Source organism: Bos indicus, chromosome 17 (assembly GCF_029378745.1).
Source record: "Bos indicus isolate NIAB-ARS_2022 breed Sahiwal x Tharparkar chromosome 17, NIAB-ARS_B.indTharparkar_mat_pri_1.0, whole genome shotgun sequence".
Lineage (NCBI taxonomy): Eukaryota > Metazoa > Chordata > Mammalia > Artiodactyla > Bovidae > Bos > Bos indicus.
In genome coordinates, this window is record NC_091776.1 from 846,023 (window position 1) to 860,771 (window position 14,749).

The following is a 14,749-nucleotide window of genomic DNA, read 5'->3' on the forward strand; positions in this document are numbered from 1 at the left end:
TTTGTTTGTCTATAAAGCTTTGATTTCTCCATCAATTTTGAATGAAATCTTTGCCAGGTATAGTAATCTTGGCTGTAGATTTGTTTCTTTCAGTACTTTAATTATATCCTGCATTCCTTTCTGGCTTGCAGAGATTCTGCTGAAAGAGGCATTGTTAATAATATGGGTTTTCCCTTGTATGTTACTTGCTGTCTTTCCCCTGCTGCTTTTAATATTCTTTCTTTGTGTTTAGTCTCTGTTAGCTTGATTAATATGTGTCTCAATGTGTTTCTCCTTGGGTTATCCTGTAAGGGACTCTCTGCCCTTCCTGGACTTGGTTGACTATTTCCTTTCCCATGTTGGGTGAGTTCTCAACTAGAGCTTCTTCAAAAGTTTTCTCAGCACCTCTTTTTCTTCTTCCCCTGGGGCCCCTGTAAGTTGAATGTTGATGTGTTTAATATTGTCCCAAATGCCTCTGAGGCTGTCCTCAATTCTTTTCATTATTTTCCCTTTATTCTGCTCTTCAGAAGTTATCTCCACCATTCTATCTCCAGCTCACTTTTCTGTTCCTCTGCCTCAGTTATTCTGCTATTTGTTCCTTCAAATCCTAGAGTATTTTTAATTTTAGTAATTGTGTTATTTATCTCTATTTGCTTAATCTTTATTTCTTCTATGCTCTTAGTGATTGTATTAACCATGTTAAGTGTTTCTTATATTTCCTCCATTCTATTTTCAAGTTTTCAGAGCATCTTTACTATCATTATTCTGAATTCTCTTTCAGGTAGATGGATTATTTTCTCTTCATTTATTTGGTCTTGTGAGTTTCTACCTTGTTCTTTCATTTGTGCTATATTTCTCTGTCTTTTAATTTTTCTTTTGAACTTGCTCCCCTTGAGGTCTGCTTTTTGCAGGCTTTAGGGTTGCATTCCTTCTTCCTTTTTGTTTTGCTCTTGGAGGGAAAGGCTGGTTGAATGGTTTGTGCTGATTTCTCGTTAGGGGTGACTAGTGCCTGTGTTCTAGTGTGAGGAGATCAAGCAGATCAAACAGGTAATTATAGAAATAATGGGACATATACACACACTTCCACACACAGTTATAACCAAAATATAAGGTTCAATGCGCGATACTGGATGCTTGGGGCTGGTGCACTGGGACGACCCAGAGGGATGGTGTGGGGAGGGAGGAGGGAAGAGGGTTCAGGATGGGGAACACATGTATGCCTGTGGCGGATTCATTTTGATATTTGGCAAAACTAATACAATTATGTAAAGTTTAAAAATAAAATAAAATTAAAAAAAAAAAAAGAAAAGAGTACAGGAGATTGCCTTTGTGAACAAGGGAAACCATAAGTGATATTAAGCAATTAAAAGTAGAGCTAGCTAATGCTCAATCTGGAAAACTGAGCATGAGCCAACTGGGGAATATAGCAAAAACAGCTCAACAATTTAACTTACTTGGTGGAAAAACAAAGAGTGAAGAAAAAAAGGGAGAAGAAAAAAGAAAAAGAGGAGAAGGGAGGGAAAATTGAAAAAGAGGGGATGGAAAAGAGGGTTAAAAATAGAGAAAATAAATAATAGAAAAGCAAAGAAAAATATACATATGTGAAAAGGATTTATATATATTCAGAAACAGCTACAGTGGGTAAAGAACTATAAGAAAAGCAGTCAAATATATTAAAAACAAAAATCAGAAAAATCACCCCAAAAATAGATGAAGAAAAAAATCTTAACATGAATTTTTGTTTTTAAGAGAGAGTGGGATGATTTCGGAGAATGGCATTGAAACATGTATAATATCATGTATGAAACGAGTCGCCAGTCCAGGTTCGATGCATGATACTGGATGCTTGGGGCTGGTGCACTGGGACGACCCAGAGGGATGGTACAGAGAGGGAGGAGGGAGGAGGGTTCAGGATGGGGAACACATGTATACCTGTGGCGGATTCATTTTGATATATGGCAAAACCAATACAATATTGTAAAGTTAAAAAATAAAATAAAATATAAAGCTATTCCAAAAAAAAAAAAAAACCAAGATAAACAAGGAGCAAAACTCCACAGCACTGCAAAAGGTTAATGTGAAGGTAGAAATAGGTAGGGGGAATGAACAGTGTGATTTATTAAAAAAAAAAAAAAAAAGTGTTTTCAAGGTTGTAGTTCTTCTTGGTTGTGGTGTCTGCTCCTGTGGATGGGGTTGAGTTAGTGCCCTGTGAGGTCTTCCTGGTTGGAGGAGCTTATGCCTGTGTTCTAGTTGATGGAGATGGATCTGTCTCTAAAGGGCAGTTCAGTGTCCAGTAGAGGTTTTGGGGTGTCTATGGGTTCAATATGTTTTGGGGCAGTCCTTTTAGCTTTTGCAGTGTTGGACACCTCTATTTCCACAGACACTTCAAAGTGGCCCTCTCAGCATATCTTCACTGCTGCCAGCCCCCTACTTGTCCCTGGAATCACTGCTGGCGCTTCTGTTCCCTAGTACTGCCCTGCACTGCTGACCGAAGTTTGACAGGTAGGGGCTTGTGTGGATGTTTTCTCGGGTCCCTGACCATGCCTGCTGCATTGCGGAGACTTGTGTGTTCTTCTTGCAGCTCCTTGGGCCTTCCCTCTGCATCCCGCGGTTTGTGTGCTCTGGAGAGGTTTGTATGTTTCGCCTCTCTCAGCACCCCAGGCCTGCCCTCTGTGCTGTGGGGTTTCTATGGGCTTCTCTCGGTCCTCCGAGCCCACAGACTTATTGGGGCCACAGTCTGTGAGCTGTTTAAGGGCTAAGAAGTGCAGCTTTCTCTATTTTCTGCCCTCTAAGTCTCTGCTTTGCCCAGTTTTCCGAGACTCCGCAGCTTCCCCTTCGGCCTGCCTGCGTGGGAGCTTCTATGGGCACGGGAACTCCTTCTGTTTCCGGACCCTTCCCCGCCCCCGCCCGGGCAGAAGCTCCCATCCAGAAGTTCTCCATATTTTCCCCTTTTATGTCTCCATCCTCTCTTCTACTTCATTGCCTGCCCCTGTGGAGGTCTGGGGTCTTCTGCTGTCTCCTAGAGGTTGCTTTGAAGGAGTTGTTCCATATCTTGACGAGTTTTTGAATATTTGTGGGGAGGCTGACAATCTTCCATCTTACTACTCTGCCATTTTCTGCGGCTTCTTCAGCATTGTTAATTTTAGATCATAGTGTTTAGGTTATAGACATTAAGTGTTAGGATATAGACATCAAGGAAAGAGTAAACATCACTCAAGGAAAAGTTCTGGGGATGGGGTTAGTGCCTTTTTGGTTGTAGGCAGCATAGTTATATTGTGTAAGATTGAATTATGACTTTGTTATTGTCTTTACTTGGAAATTAAGTATGGTTTAAGGAGATGTGTATGGGTGCCAAGCTAACAGGGGGTGAACCTGTAATGATTATGTATTAACTTGATTGGCAGATGTACCAATGTCAGGGTACCCAGACATTTGGTAGAGAATTATTCTGGGTGTGTTTGTGGGATGTTTCTCAATGAGATGAATATTTGAATCAGAGACTGAGTGAAGTGGCTTGCCCCCTGTAATGTGAATGAGTATCATCCAATTAGTTGAAGGCCTGAATAGAATAAAAATGATGAAGGAACTTCTACCTGATTGCCTTGACCTGGCACATCAGTTCTTTTTGTTGTACAAACTTGAACTTAAACATTGTCTTTTTCTGGGTTTTGAGCCTGCTCACATTCAAACAAAAACTATAGTGTCAGCTCTCCTGGTTCTCAGGTACTCAGATTCAGACTGGAATTTATATTATCAGCTTTTCTAGGTATCCAGGTTGCTGGCTTCAGATCTTGGGACTTGGCCTCTGTGGGGAGAGAGAAAATTAGCCAAGATGGCATGTTCAGGCTCTCTTGCTCCACATTTTGTAAATAATGACTATGTAGCAGGTGAGATAATTTATGGCACTGTGCATGCATGTCACGAGGTACTTCTTTGGTCACAAGTCACTTTGTGCTGTAAGGCTATGTGAGCTCCACCCAGAAAGTAGTGGTATTACTGCTGTGTCATGGCTGTGTCCATTGTTTCAGCCACCAGAGGAGAGACTATAGCATGTCTACTACTATGGCTGCTGCACCAGCCAGGAAAGGACAAACACATCAGCAGTTCCTATGGCTCCTTGAGTTTTCTTCTGGCTTCTTAGCTTCACACCTTGTCTTCCTTGGGTTCAGTGAACAGTGCTGACAGTGTGAATGGCAAGAAAATTGGCACTGTGAATAGGATGAAGAGTGACACATCTTCTTTAATTGAGTGAGCCTATTCCTTATAATAAATATATTTCTGTCTTCCCACCTGCTAATGCAGGGGACATAAGAGACACAGGTTTGATCCCTGGGTTGGGAAGATCCCCTGGAGGAACATGGCAATCCACTCCATTATTCCTTCCTGAAGAATCCCATGGACAGAAGAGCCTGGCAGACTATGGTTCATAGGGTTGCATAGGGTTGGACCTGACTGAAGCAACTTAGCACACACGCATCTATTTATATCTACCCATGTGTCTATCTGTGTATCTATGTATCTAGTTATCATCTCCTATTGGTTCTCTTTCTCTGGAAAGAAACTAACACAGCTAGTTTTTGTTTTGTCTTAAGAAAGCATTTGTTCTCCCAAGGTCCTATACATAGTTTCCTCTATTGTCTTCTATAAATGTTATAGTTTTCTTTTCTAAACAGAAGACTTTACCTACCTTGAAAAAATTAAATCCATTTCTGGTTTGGGGACTATTTCTGTTTTCTATAATTCTTTAGTTTGGTCAGTTTGCTTATCTTTGCACTGTCTCAGTTATTACGGTTTTATAATAAAGCTGGGCAAGTCCCTCTTGACAAAATATCTATATTGTTTATATAGATAGTATATTGTTGAGTCTTACTTTTAAAAACCTAATGTGACGCTGATGTATGGAACAGTCTTATGGACTCTGTGGGAGAGGGAGAGGGTGGGAAGATTTGGGAGAATGGCATTGAAACATGTAAAATATCATGTATGAAACGAGATGCCAGTCTAGGTTCAATGCACGATACTGGATGCTTGGGGCTAGTGCACTGGGACGACCCAGAGGGATGGTATGGGGAGGGAGGAGGGAGGAGGGTTCGGGATGGGGAGCACATGTATACCTGTGATGGATTCATTTTGATATTTGGCAAAGCTAATACAATTATGTAAAGTTTAAAAAAAAAAAAAAAAAAAAACCCTAATGTGAAAATCTCTGTCTTTTTATTTAGTTGATAAAGACTACTAAAATTTCATGTAGTTCTTATTATTATTTCTAGGTGGCACTAGTGATAAAGAATCTGCCTGTGAATGCAGGAGACTTAAGAGACACGGGTTCGATCCTTGGCTCAGGAAGATCTCCTGGAGAAGGAAATGGCAACCCACTCCAGTATTTCCTGTCTGGAAAATTCCATGGACAGAGAAGTCCGGTGGGCTATCGTCCATAGTGTTGCAAAGAGTAAAACTTGACTGAAGTGACTTCACATGCATTTATTATTTTTGTTATTATTATTTTCCAGTTGTGTCCTCTGTTTATTTCTGCTTATTTTTGGCTTTTTAGTTATATGCTTTTTAATTTAAAAATCATTGTTTTTGCAATAAAAATATACAATTTTAACTTCTCATGTTCTATTTAGAGTTAACATTAGTACTTCACTTCATGTAAAATGTAGAAAATTTCCAACCATATAGGCCCATTGACCATGCCTCTGCTTTTATGCTGTAGTTGTCATATGTGTTACATTTATGTGCGTTATAAACTACATAAGACGCCATGATTTTCACATTAAACAGTCATGTATTTTAAAGAAATTAAGAGCAAAATAGGTTGTCACTCAATATTCACCACTTTCTCGGATATTAAATGTGTGAAAGACACTGTAAAACTCCTAGAGTCTTACATAAATTGCAGTAATATCTTCTTTGAACTGTCTCCCAAAAATAATGGAAATAGGAACACAAATAAACAAATGGGACCTGTTTAAACTCAAAAGCTTTTGCATAGCAAAGGGAAAAATAAACAAAATGAAAAGACAACCTACAGATTGGGAGAAAATATTTTCAAATTTTGTGATCAACAATGGATTAGTCTCCAAAATTCATAAACAGCACCATCAAAACAACCCAATCAAAACCTGGGTAGATGACCTAAATAGACATTTCTCCAAAGACATACAGATGGCGAAGAAGCACATGAAAAATGTTCAACATTGCTAATTATTAGAGAAATGCAAATCAAACCAAAACTACAATGAGATGTCACCTCACTTCAGTTAAGATGGTTATCCTTAAAAAATCAACAAACACTAAATGCTGGAGTGGGTATGGGGAGAAGAGAACCCTCCGACACTGGTGGTGGAAATGTAAATTGGTACAGCCACTATGGAGAACAGTATGGAGGTTCCTTAAAAAATGAAAAACAAAGCTACCATGTGACCCTTAAATCCTGTTCCCAGGTATATATCCATAGAAAAATACAACATAAAAGTATACATGCACCCCAACATTCATTGCAGGACTGTTTTAATAGCCAAGGACATGTAAGCAATCTATCTGTCCATCGATAGAGGAATGAATGAAGAAGGTACGATGCATATACGTATAATGAAATATTACTTGGCTATGAAAAAGAGCAAAATAATGCCATTTGAAGCAACATGGATGGACCTAGAGGTTGTGACAGTGAGTGAAGCCAGCCATACAGAGAAGGAGAAATATTGTATGACACCTCATATGCAGAATCTAAAATAAATGATACAAGTGAACTTATTTACAAAACAGAAACAGATTCACAGACTTAGAGAATGAACCAAGGATTACCAGGGGTGAAGGATGTGGGGAAGGGATAACTGGGGACTTTAGGATTGACATTTTCACACTGCCATATTTAAAGTGGCATACCAAGAAAGGCCTACTTGGAATAGCAAGAAAGGCACGTGGAATTTTACTCAATGTTATGTGGCAGCCTTGATGGGAGAGAAGTTTACGGGAGAACGGATACATATATGGCCGAGTCCCTTTGTTGTCCACCTGAAAATACCACAACATTATTACTTGGCTATACTCCAATATAAAATAAAATGTTTTTTAAAAATAAAGTTATTATTGATGAGTAGATACTTAGTGCCAAGTTTGTTCCTTATCTTCTAGTTTTTTTTTTTTTTTTTCTTTTCTGTTCTTTTCTTAGTCTCTTCCTTTGTGGTTTGATAATTTTCTTTAGTGGCATGCTTGTGATTTTTTTCTAGTTTTTGTGTATCTATTGTATGTTTTTGATTTGTAGTTACCATGGGGTTTATATATGTTGACAATAATATATACGTTTTAAACTTGTAGTCATTTAAGTTGAAACATACTAAAACATCTACATTTCTCCCACTCATTCTTTTTTTTTGATGCCATATTTTATATCTTCATGTCTATCCCTTATCTTTACTGTAATTTTAGTTGATTTTATCATTTTTGTCTTCTAGAGTTTTTCTTATAACCTTTTCTTCTCCACTTAAAGAAGACTATCATTTCTTGGAAAGTTGGTTTATTTTTAAGAAACTCTTTCACCTTTTGTTTTTCTGAGAAGTTCTTTATGCGCCTGGGCTGTGTGCTGGGATGATCCTGGCAAGTCAGTCAATGCCTCAGGTAGCTTTCAGTCTGTTTCCTGTGCACTGTTCCTGGATGTAAGCAGGCCTGTGTGTGTACTGTGTATGAGCAGAGTCTTGGTTTCTTACAGCCCTCAGTTAAGACCCAATGGTTTTCAAACCAGCTAAAGGGGGTCATTTCCTGATGTCAGACCCCAGATCTGGGATGCCTAATATGTGGCTCAAACCCCTCATTCCCCAGGAAGGATCTTTTCCTGTGTAATCCACTTCCTGAGTACCCTCTCAGGGGCACAGGTTCTGATCTGATCGCCCCTCTTCCCTTCTTACCCAACTCTGTGTGAATATTTCTTTATAGCCTTGGTAATAGAAGAGCCTTTCTACAAGTCTCCAGATTGTTTTCATTGGGAATTGCTCCAATGTAGGTATATTTTTAATGTGTTCAAGGATGGAAGATGAGTTCAGCATCTTTTTTCTTGGCCATCCTGATTTCCCTCCTGGTCATTTTTTGTTTGTTTGTTTTTAAAGAATATTATAAGGTGCTGATTAAGTGGAAAATGACTCAGAATGGTGAGGTTAGCTCTTTCTCTGTCACATATTAGCTGTGTGACTTGGGCAAGATACCCACCTCTTAAACTTCTGATTTTTCATCTTATAGGGTTATGATTGGAATGGCACCTAACTTAGGTGAGTTTTTATTGAATGAACATATGTAAAGGTTTAAAGTAGTACAGGGAGTATAGTGCCCTCTGTATAAATACTAACTTTTATTATAACCAGACTACTTTTCAATTTAAGTATAATAGCGAATTCAGTGTCCTTATGAAACACAGGCTTATCTTTAAAGCAGGAATATTAATGACACACACATAGAACCCTGGAATGTATGAATTAGAAACATAACATAATTTTCTTGGCATAAGCAATTCTCTACTCTGGTAATATGGATGCCCAAACTTTTCCCTTTCATTATCTGATTTTAATAGTGTTTGTAACACAGGCAAGATTCTTTATGCTCCATTTTAAATCTTCTTAGCTTTGCTTTGAGATCTAATGTTAAAATACATAAAGAAGTTCTGGTTATCAGTTTATTTTCAAAATTATTTTATTTTTCTCCTGAGATACATAATGAAAGTGCAAAGATATTTGTTATTCTCAAAACTTTCTTGTTCTTTATGGTTGGAAAGCTTATTTCCAACTCTGAGCTCTAAACAAAATCCATTATAGTTATAATATATGTCTTTTCAATCAACAGCATTCATTTGTTACTTGTTATTTTATTATGTAAATGTGATATAAAAATGTTAGAAAAGTCATTAACCCTTACTTAGTGGTCAATATTTCAAAATATAAGCAATTTTAAATATGACACTGGAAAGAATATGCTTAATTTCCAGTTACATTTCATTTTGTAATGCCAACTTATGTCAAATGAAAAAGCATTCAATGTAAAAGGTCATCTTAAGATGGAGTATTAAAAAAAGAGAAAGTTTGTTATTTTGCTTAACTATAGAATGGCTGGATTTGATTCTAGGTTAACAATTTTCTAAAAATCTGGGAATCATGTGTGTGAGTGGGAGTCAGGGAAAGGTTGGACAAGGGATAGAATATTCTGAAACCTGCTGCTAATTTATTACTTTAAAGACTGGATTTGAATTTAACAAAGTTTTCCTTCTTTACTTTTCAATGGGTATAACAAATCAAAGCTTCAAGAAGACATATTTCTCCAACAGAGTTCCAGTACACGGGCATAAGGATATTTCCCAAATAAGGCTCTGGTGAGTGTGCTAATAGAGGCTGATTTTGACAATGAGTATTGAAACTACATCCAAACTATAACGATTATACATGCTACCTGCCCCTCCCCTCCTCATGTTTGGCCAGTATAGCTTGGAGACTTTTTTGGGCTCTGTTTGAGAAACTTAGAGCTCAGAAGGCTCAAAACACAGCCTTTTAGTCCTCCATTTAGATATCACTTCCTTTAAAGAGCTTTTACTAATCCTTTCCATCTCTTATAATTCTCATAGCAATTGATACTTGTCTCTATTAGGAGACATGATTAATCTCTTTTAATTTCCTCTTCTCCTAGCCTATATGTTCCCTCCAGACTCATCTAGTCAGGTTCCATATTTGGTTTAGATATTTGACACATTTGAGAAACATTGTTATATAAGTACCAATGGACTGTCTTTCAAGCAATGGTTCATAAATAGGCTCTATAATAATTTCCTCAAATTATTATCGTTAGCTTTATACATGCACCTTAAATTTGTAGATTGCTTTAGTGTGATAAATATTCAGAATCTTCCCATTTTCTTCTTTCTCTTTATTATTTCATTACACATATCACAGTGGAGACTTTGAATTTGTGGCCCATTAACCATGTCTGTATAACAGATATATTGCTTTGACTCTAAGCTCTGAGAAGACAAAAAGTCAACTGGCAATCTCACAAGTTTGAGACATAGTAAGAAAAAATTGTTTGCCAACAACATTCAGATGTTGTTAGTTGCTGGGGTCCAGCCCCGGTGGATCCAGGGAATTCGAAGCGGGGATGGCGTCGGCGAAAATCAGGAAACAACTGCTTAATTAAACGTTTATTAAGGATATAAAGAGTGGTGAAATAAGGATAGCTCAGCTAAGAAATTCAGTGAAGAAAAGAGGCTGAATAAAATTCCAAAGCAGGGAATTAATGTCACCTACGAAGGCCGCAGGCGTCCTCCCGTTCACCCGAAGGAGAGGAGACACTAAGGCCTCCCCGGTCAGATCTTAGAAGCCCAGGCAAAATTAGTAGGCTTGACGAGCTTCCCCACCTCAGAGGAAAAATTCAGCTAGAAGGTGAAAGAAAGAACGACATGGGGAGACCAAATTTCAGTGAACCAAAAAAAAAGGGGCATACTTTATTTTCCGAAGTCGTTTTATATCTTAAGTTGTGCATAGAGGATAATGGGGGAAGGGGTAGAGTTATGCAAGGACAGCAGTTCCTGATCCTAATCGAAGCCAGGCTTTCAAACTTATCATATGCAAAAGTTTAGGTGATTTACATCATCTTCTGGCCAGGAGGCCTGTTAACATTTTAAGAAACTTATTTTTCTCTAAAGGTGATTATTCTAAAGTCAGGCGCCAGCCTCCAAAAAAGCATTGGATAAAGTTGCATTCCTATAGGGCAAAGGTGAGGTGGGCTCAATCAAGAAAAGAATTAACTCAAGGGTCCAAGGTTACAAACATTGAAGCTACTACTTACATTTCTATACACCCATTATATCAATCAATACACTGCCAAGGACACAGTAGGTAAAGGATATGGAGACTTAGCAGCAAACATTGGCCCAAAAAGTGAAAAACCCTTCACCAATACAATTTCTAATCAATCTTTTAACTACTCAAAGGAATCTGTGTTTAGACAGTTTAGAACATCTCCTGTCTCTCACAGTTGGGAGGCTCTGAACAATCACATGTGGCGGGAAAAAACCTATTCAGGCAGGCTAGAGGGCTTCCAAAGGAATTTGTCGGTTGAAACACTGTCACACCCAGGAATTATTAACTGGAGCTGTAAGCTAACTCTATTTTCAGAGAGAGGTAGTGGGGGATAGCCCCCCGTAAAGTCAGAGGTGTAGGTGAAAGCACAAAGCAGAAAGTAGGCAGACTCTGGTTTTGGGGGTAGATGCTCGAGAATTTCCAAGGGGACTCCTGAGGCTCGATCCCGCTTTTGCGTATGCCGAGCCTCCTTCCTTGTGACCTTTGTCATGGGTGGAGCTCCTCACGCTGGCTCCCTGCAGTGATAGAATTCTAGTTGAGCTATTCCAGATCCTGAAAGATGATGCTGTGGAAAGTGCTGCACTCAATATGCAATATGCACTCAATATGCAATATGCACTCAATATGCAATATGCACTCAATATGCAATATGTCGGCTCCTGGCAGTTAGGACTTTTATATGCAGAGTACATCACGAGAAATGAGGGGCTGGAAGAAGCAACAGTTGGAATCAAGGTTGGTGGGAGAAATGCATCAGATATGCAGATGACACCACCCTTATGGCAGAAAGTGAAGAGGAACTAAAAGCCTCTTGATGAAAGTGAAAGAGGAGAGTGAAAAAGTTGGCTTAAAGCTCAACATTCAGAAAATGAAGATCATGGCATCTGATCCCATCACTTCATGGGAAATAGATGGGGAAACTGTGGAAACAGTGTCAGGCTTTATCTTTTTGGGCTCCAAAATCACTGCAGATGGTGACTGCAGCCATGAAATTAAAAGACCCTTACTCCTTGGAAGGAAGTTATGACCAACCTAGACAGCATATTCAAAGCAGAGCCATTACTTTGTCAACAAAGGTCCTTTTAGTCAAGGCTATGGTTTTTCCAGTGGTCATGTATGGATGTGAGAGTTGGACTGTGAAGAAAGCTGAGCGCTGAAGAATTGATGCTTTTGAACTGTGGTGTTGGAGAAGACTCTTGAAAGTCCCTTGGACTGCAAGGAGATCCAACCAGTCCATTCTGAAGGAGATCAGCCCTCGAATTTCTTTGGAAGGAATGATGCTAAAGCTGAAACTCCAATACTATGGTCATCTCATGAGAAGAGTTGATTCATTGTAAAAGACTCTGATGCTGGGAGGGATTGGGGGCAGGAGGAGAAGGGGACGACAGACGATGAGATGGCTGTATGGCATCACTGACTCGATGGACGTGAGTTTGAGCAAACTCTGGGAGTTGGTGATGGACAGGGAGGCCTGGTGTGCTGTGATTCATAGGGTTGCAAAGTGTCGGACATGACTGAGCGACTGAACTGAACTGAACTGAGGACTTCTATTCTCTGAGTTGGTTATGTTTAGTACTCTTAAAATCTAGAGCTGAGTGTGAATGCTGCCACAAACCTCAATGGGTTGCATTTCTGGTAGTGCATAACCGATCTCTCAAAACTGGCACAATGCAATTATACTGTCATCAGGTAAACCGACCTGATATATCTTATTTCCCCTAATTCCTACACCTTATTTAAAAACAGGTTTTTAAAAAAGTGTCAGTTGTCCTTGGTATGTGATCTATGATGTGCCTGCAGGATTTCATGTCTAAGAAACCATAAAGTGAAAGTGAAAGTCGCTCGGTCATGTCCGACTCTGCAATGCCTTGGACTATACAGTCCGTGGAATTCTCTAGGCCAGAATACTGGAATGGGTAGCTTTTCTCTTCTCCAAGAAATCTTCCCAACCCAGGGATTAAATCCAGGTCTCCCAACTTGTAGGTATATTCTTTATAAGCTGAGCCACAAGGGAAGCTCAAGAACCCATAAATGTCTGGCTTTAGTTTTCATGCAGCAAGAAGCAAACTCAGTCAGCAATTTACCCAGGAGTGTTATTAGCTGGTTGGCTACTGCTTTTTCTAGAACAATTGACATCCATGTTGTAAAAAGGCCCCAATTAAAAACAAGTTTTGGTGGAAAATGCTCATGATGTTTTGTCTAAAAAGTGGAATGACTCAAAGCTGATTTTTTGTGTGGATAAAATCAGAGACATTGTCCTAGTGCATACTAACCCAGTAAGACTTACAGCCATGGCTTTATCAAGCTGTTAGGAATTAAAGTCTAGAATCATTGACAGCAGCATGATCTATGATTAGCTTCAGGATGACATGTTTCATAGGTTATGTGCCAATATAGAGTGACATTATTTATGAGTATTTATAATAGTGAGATTTTAAGAGCACAGGAAAAATTATCAATTGCTATTGTCTAAGTTTATGAAATGCAAACCCCAATTCATATACAACTAGCATTGGCAAGCATGTACTGCTCACAGGTAATAAAGGCAGTGAGTGACAGCTATGGGTGCTGAGGCAGAGGATTCTGTTCTTCCTTATTAGGGGTACTAAAGGCAATAAATGATCATAAATACACTGTCAAAACACAATTATTGACTGTTATAAATTAATGTAGGTTTTCAGAATATTTTTGCTGTATCAGAATGCAGTTGAAAAATTGTCATTGATATTTATTATTTGAAGAATAAAGGGGAAAAAACTACTGAGAGAGCTGGTCTGTATTACATAATTTGGTTCTCCAAAGTATATTGTAAAGTCAATACAGTAGCATTTACTATTTTGTGCCTTTCTACTCTATTCACTTTTCTATCTTTTGTATTTACCATAACGCATGGTATATTACTTTGTACTTGCATTTTACCTGTTAATTTCTTTAACAAGCAATCGTTGAACACTTACTGTGTGCAACACGATGATTGACATGTTGTTGTGATTCACTAGTCAATAGACAGGGTGGCTGCCTTAAATAAGATTGGGAGGACATGCAGACAAAATAGGCAGCCACAGTGGTGTGCACCGAGGGTTTAGGAGTGGGGATGAGAGAATTACAGGGTATGCAAGAGGCTAGTAAAGACTCTTTGAAGGAAATTATATCCAACTTGAAGTCATAGGGTTAAGAAGACATGAGGTGAAGAAGATTTGGGGGAAAGGGAGCAGCATGTAATGCCTAAAGGCTTGAGAGACTGAATTTTGAGCCCAATGAGTTCTATGTTGAGAATAGTATGACATGAGACTTGAGAGGTTCTTTGCTGGATTTTTCTTCACTGAAAACACCAACGTTAAAATTTATGTGACATAAAGGAAAGTATCATTCAACATGCTCATTTGATTTGACCATTGTTATCTTTAAAATATTACAGTTTGAATGTATATTTGAAGTACTCATGGGTTTTTACTCATATTTGGTAGGATGGAATTTTTGGTGATGGAAAAATTAAATTTTATCTTGACTGCACACTTTATTTTTGTGCTTAAGCCTACAAATTAAGTCATGTGAATAACTCTCAGTATTTTCAAAAGGGTACAGTATGGCCAAGTTATAGGGCATATCAATACAAGAGATTAATCATGAGGAATCAGGCTGGAGAGTTAGACAGGGAGAGTTAGACAGGCTAGAGAGTTAGACAAATAATGCAAGCCTTTACCTTGAAGAGTTCAGACCTTATTCAGGAAGATTGTTACACTGATTTTTTTTGCTGTTGTTTTAGAAAGATCACCTAGCAGCAGTTGGAAAATGGAGAGGAGGGGGAAAGATTGGTGGCAGGCAAAGTGCAGGGTATAGTTATATATGAGACATGAGGAAAGTCCAAACTAAGGGTGTCAGGGTGGGAAATGAGGACAAGAAAAACATGAGATCTATCAGACAGATAGACT